The sequence below is a fragment of the Vicia villosa genome, linkage group LG1 (genome assembly GCF_029867415.1).
Source record: "Vicia villosa cultivar HV-30 ecotype Madison, WI linkage group LG1, Vvil1.0, whole genome shotgun sequence".
NCBI classification, from domain to species: Eukaryota; Viridiplantae; Streptophyta; class Magnoliopsida; order Fabales; family Fabaceae; genus Vicia; species Vicia villosa.
The window spans coordinates 7,949,127-7,955,539 of NC_081180.1; positions in this window are offsets into that span (position 1 = coordinate 7,949,127).

The window sequence follows — 6,413 nt, forward strand, 5'->3', positions numbered from 1 at the left end:
TCTAGGTAATAAAAATGACATAAAACCACAATAGCTTTGGTAGATTTTTACATGATTAAAAGAATATAGACACGTATTATTTTTCTTGTTAGCATTTAGATATTTTGACATATTTTTTTATCTAGTTTTGTTGATAATAAATGACATAGAAAACAATAAAATTGTTAATTTTAGGGTTAATAGTTTTTTAATATAGTTAGGCTTGAATTAGATTTCCCTTGTTAACAAAAACCCATAAAAATAATAGTATTTTTAGTTTAACTTTGCACTAATGTTTGAATTGCTTTTGTATCATTTATATGTTGATTTCTATATGATTTTTGTGTGACTTTGTTACTTGACTTTGGTCATATTTTTGGCCTATTTTAGACTACATTAGACTTAGAATAGAATAACTTAGACTAGAACAATCATTAGGCTAGAAAGTAGGTTAGTTCCCTTCTTTCATTCTTTTCTTTTCAACTTTTAAAATACTTAATAAAATACCGACAAGGATCATACCGTTACTATATTTCATAGTAGGAAAGAAATGATTGGGGCGTAGGCCCCGATGTATGTTCTTTTCTACTTAGCGGAGAAGAAATGATTGAGGTGTGAAGCCTCGGTGTATTTCTTAACCGTTATTTAGAGAAACGATTGTGGCATAGGCCTCGATGTGCATTCTCTAAATATTCATAAAAAAACTTCTTTTTGTATCTCTTTTACTTAGCGGAGAAGAAATGATTGAGGTGTGAGGCCTCGGTGTATTTCTTAACCGCCATTTAGAGAAACGATTGTGGCGTAGGCCTCGATGTGCATTCTCTAAATACTCAAAAAACAAAATCCTTTTGGTATGATCTAAGTCACAAACTAATTCCCTTAAAAAACACCAACCAAAAACATTTAAAACACTAATAAATGGTCAGATTTAAAACAAAGTAAGGAAGTGACGTGAGACCTTGTAGTGGGTTTTGTCATCATGGAATTACCCTAAAAGACACAAACCAATCTCTCTCTTCTCTTAAGGTCACCGTTATTTCCGCTCGTACGCATCGTAGGTCGATCCCTTATGCAAGAGCGCGAACGTTAACGCCGCCCAATTAAAAAACACAAAACAAACAGAAAATCGTGAGCCGAGCTACGGTAACTCTGATTCCTGAAAAGGATACGTAGGCAGCGGGGTAGGGCCCGTGCGAGTACAATTCTTCTTTTCCCTACATTTTGCATTCACTTCGCATTTAGACATAGACATAGATATACACCCTTTAGATAGAAACAAACATAGGTGGATACCATCGAGTACGATGGGCGTGAGGGGTGCTAATACCTTCCCCTTGCGTAACCGACTCCCGTACCTTGATTCTCTGGTCGCAAGACCCTGTTCCTTCCTTTGTTAGGTTTCCTGATATTCCTTTCCCTTATGGGATAAATATATTGGTGGCGACTCTGTTCATTTTTCGCGAGCGTGCGACACACACAAAGATGTTGGCCTAGTGGTGAAGGCTTGTGACTTGAGAGTTTGCTCCTCTTAATGTCATAAGTTCAACACTTGCTAATGTCAACTTTTTGTTTTTTACTTCTTTATCTAATCAAAGTCTCAAGTTTGACACCTGCTACTGTCAACTTTTAGTTGTTTATTTTTTTAATTAATTTTTAATTTGGTTTGATATTTTCAACACAAAATAATATCCACTTTTCAAATTACTTTTCTAATATTGTTAAAAACTGTCTTTTAATGTCCCAATTATTCACACTATTTTTATATTTGTAATAGACATCTAAGAATTTATATTAAATACTCCCTCTATTTCTTAGTATATGCAAAATTTAACTTTTTAGATTCATTGAATAAATGATGTATCTAGTCTATATGTAATCTAAATACATTATTTAATGAATGAATGTAAAAAGTCAAATTTGCTTATAAAAGAGAATGGAGCGTGTACTTTAATTCCATTAGAAGGTACAACAAAATTAATTCATATTAAAGATGAATATCATATATTTCACATAATATATTCAAATATTTGCAATTCCTCTTAGCGCAACTTAGTGTTATCTTAATTGAATCAAACGAAATCTAATTTATGAGTTAAAGATGTCGGTCTAGTGGTCAAGGTCTGAGACTTGAGAGTTTGGTCCTCTTAATGTCCTGAGTTTAACACTTGCTAGTGTCAACTTTTTGTTTTTTTAGAGTTTGACACCTACTAGTGTCAACTTTTTGTCGTTTATTTTTTTGCTCATTAGTGTTTACTTTGGTTTGATTTTTTCAACACAATATAATATCCACTTATCAAATTACTTTTCTTATATTGTTAGAAAATGTATTTTAAAATCACGATTAAATACACTATTTTTATTTTTGTAACAAACATTTAAGAATTAATATTAAATACTTTAATTCCATTAGATGGTAGAGCAAAGTTAATTCATATTACCAATGAATACCATATTTTTCACATTATGGAATGAAACATTTGTAATTCCTCATAGCACAACCTAGTATTGTCTTAATTTAATATAATTAAAAAATATATCACACAAAGATGTTGTCCTTGTGGTGAAGGCTTTGGATTTAAGAGTTTGCTCCTCTTAATGTCTTGAGTTAAACACTTCCTAATGACAACTTTTTATTTTTAACTTCTTTTTATTTTTAACTTCTTCATCATCTCAACATAACTTTTTCATTTTTACTTCTTTATCATCTCAAAGTCTCTAGTGTGACACCTGCTAGTGCAACTTTTTGTTGTTTATTTTTCTTAGTCAATTTTTACTTTGATTTGATTTTTTCAACACAATATAATATCCATTAATTAAATTACATTTTTAATATTGTTAAAAATTGTCTTTTAAAATCACGATTAAATACACTATTTTTATTTTTGTAACAAACATTTTACAATTCATATTAATTACTTTAATTTCATTAGACGGTAGTGCAAAATTAATTCATATTAACGCTGAATATCATATTTTTAACATTATATGTTGAAATATTTGCAATTCCTCATAGAGCAACTCAGTGTTGTCTTAATTTAGTATAACAAAAAAATGTTATCACACAAAGATGTTGGCCTAGTGGTGAAGGCTTGTGACTTGAGAGTTTGCTCCTCTTAATGTCATAAGTTCAACACTTGCTAATGTCAACTTTTTGTTTTTTACTTCTTTATCTAATCAAAGTCTCAAGTTTGACACCTGCTACTGTCAACTTTTAGTTGTTTATTTTTTTAATTAATTTTTAATTTGGTTTGATATTTTCAACACAAAATAATATCCACTTTTCAAATTACTTTTCTAATATTGTTAAAAACTGTCTTTTAATGTCCCAATTATTCACACTATTTTTATATTTGTAATAGACATCTAAGAATTTATATTAAATACTCCCTCTATTTCTTAGTATATGCAAAATTTAACTTTTTAGATTCATTGAATAAATGATGTATCTAGTCTATATGTAATCTAAATACATTATTTAATGAATGAATGTAAAAAGTCAAATTTGCTTATAAAAGAGAATGGAGCGTGTACTTTAATTCCATTAGAAGGTACAACAAAATTAATTCATATTAAAGATGAATATCATATATTTCACATAATATATTCAAATATTTGCAATTCCTCTTAGCGCAACTTAGTGTTATCTTAATTGAATCAAACGAAATCTAATTTATGAGTTAAAGATGTCGGTCTAGTGGTCAAGGTCTGAGACTTGAGAGTTTGGTCCTCTTAATGTCCTGAGTTTAACACTTGCTAGTGTCAACTTTTTGTTTTTTTAGAGTTTGACACCTACTAGTGTCAACTTTTTGTCGTTTATTTTTTTGCTCATTAGTGTTTACTTTGGTTTGATTTTTTCAACACAATATAATATCCACTTATCAAATTACTTTTCTTATATTGTTAGAAAATGTATTTTAAAATCACGATTAAATACACTATTTTTATTTTTGTAACAAACATTTAAGAATTAATATTAAATACTTTAATTCCATTAGATGGTAGAGCAAAGTTAATTCATATTACCAATGAATACCATATTTTTCACATTATGGAATGAAACATTTGTAATTCCTCATAGCACAACCTAGTATTGTCTTAATTTAATATAATTAAAAAATATATCACACAAAGATGTTGTCCTTGTGGTGAAGGCTTTGGATTTAAGAGTTTGCTCCTCTTAATGTCTTGAGTTAAACACTTCCTAATGACAACTTTTTATTTTTAACTTCTTTTTATTTTTAACTTCTTCATCATCTCAACATAACTTTTTCATTTTTACTTCTTTATCATCTCAAAGTCTCTAGTGTGACACCTGCTAGTGCAACTTTTTGTTGTTTATTTTTCTTAGTCAATTTTTACTTTGATTTGATTTTTTCAACACAATATAATATCCATTAATTAAATTACATTTTTAATATTGTTAAAAATTGTCTTTTAAAATCACGATTAAATACACTATTTTTATTTTTGTAACAAACATTTTACAATTCATATTAATTACTTTAATTTCATTAGACGGTAGTGCAAAATTAATTCATATTAACGCTGAATATCATATTTTTAACATTATATGTTGAAATATTTGCAATTCCTCATAGAGCAACTCAGTGTTGTCTTAATTTAGTATAACAAAAAAATGTTATCACACAAAGATGTTGGCCTAGTGGTGAAGGCTTGTGACTTGAGAGTTTGCTCCTCTTAATGTCATAAGTTCAACACTTGCTAATGTCAACTTTTTGTTTTTTACTTCTTTATCTAATCAAAGTCTCAAGTTTGACACCTGCTACTGTCAACTTTTAGTTGTTTATTTTTTTAATTAATTTTTAATTTGGTTTGATATTTTCAACACAAAATAATATCCACTTTTCAAATTACTTTTCTAATATTGTTAAAAACTGTCTTTTAATGTCCCAATTATTCACACTATTTTTATATTTGTAATAGACATCTAAGAATTTATATTAAATACTCCCTCTATTTCTTAGTATATGCAAAATTTAACTTTTTAGATTCATTGAATAAATGATGTATCTAGTCTATATGTAATCTAAATACATTATTTAATGAATGAATGTAAAAAGTCAAATTTGCTTATAAAAGAGAATGGAGCGTGTACTTTAATTCCATTAGAAGGTACAACAAAATTAATTCATATTAAAGATGAATATCATATATTTCACATAATATATTCAAATATTTGCAATTCCTCTTAGCGCAACTTAGTGTTATCTTAATTGAATCAAACGAAATCTAATTTATGAGTTAAAGATGTCGGTCTAGTGGTCAAGGTCTGAGACTTGAGAGTTTGGTCCTCTTAATGTCCTGAGTTTAACACTTGCTAGTGTCAACTTTTTGTTTTTTTAGAGTTTGACACCTACTAGTGTCAACTTTTTGTCGTTTATTTTTTTTGCTCATTAGTGTTTACTTTGGTTTGATTTTTTCAACACAATATAATATCCACTTATCAAATTACTTTTCTTATATTGTTAGAAAATGTATTTTAAAATCACGATTAAATACACTATTTTTATTTTTGTAACAAACATTTAAGAATTAATATTAAATACTTTAATTCCATTAGATGGTAGAGCAAAGTTAATTCATATTACCAATGAATACCATATTTTTCACATTATGGAATGAAACATTTGTAATTCCTCATAGCACAACCTAGTATTGTCTTAATTTAATATAATTAAAAAATATATCACACAAAGATGTTGTCCTTGTGGTGAAGGCTTTGGATTTAAGAGTTTGCTCCTCTTAATGTCTTGAGTTAAACACTTCCTAATGACAACTTTTTATTTTTAACTTCTTTTTATTTTTAACTTCTTCATCATCTCAACATAACTTTTTCATTTTTACTTCTTTATCATCTCAAAGTCTCTAGTGTGACACCTGCTAGTGCAACTTTTTGTTGTTTATTTTTCTTAGTCAATTTTTACTTTGATTTGATTTTTTCAACACAATATAATATCCATTAATTAAATTACATTTTTAATATTGTTAAAAATTGTCTTTTAAAATCACGATTAAATACACTATTTTTATTTTTGTAACAAACATTTTACAATTCATATTAATTACTTTAATTTCATTAGACGGTAGTGCAAAATTAATTCATATTAACGCTGAATATCATATTTTTAACATTATATGTTGAAATATTTGCAATTCCTCATAGAGCAACTCAGTGTTGTCTTAATTTAGTATAACAAAAAAATGTTATCACACAAAGATGTTGGCCTAGTGGTGAAGGCTTGTGACTTGAGAGTTTGCTCCTCTTAATGTCATAAGTTCAACACTTGCTAATGTCAACTTTTTGTTTTTTACTTCTTTATCTAATCAAAGTCTCAAGTTTGACACCTGCTACTGTCAACTTTTAGTTGTTTATTTTTTTAATTAATTTTTAATTTGGTTTGATATTTTCAACA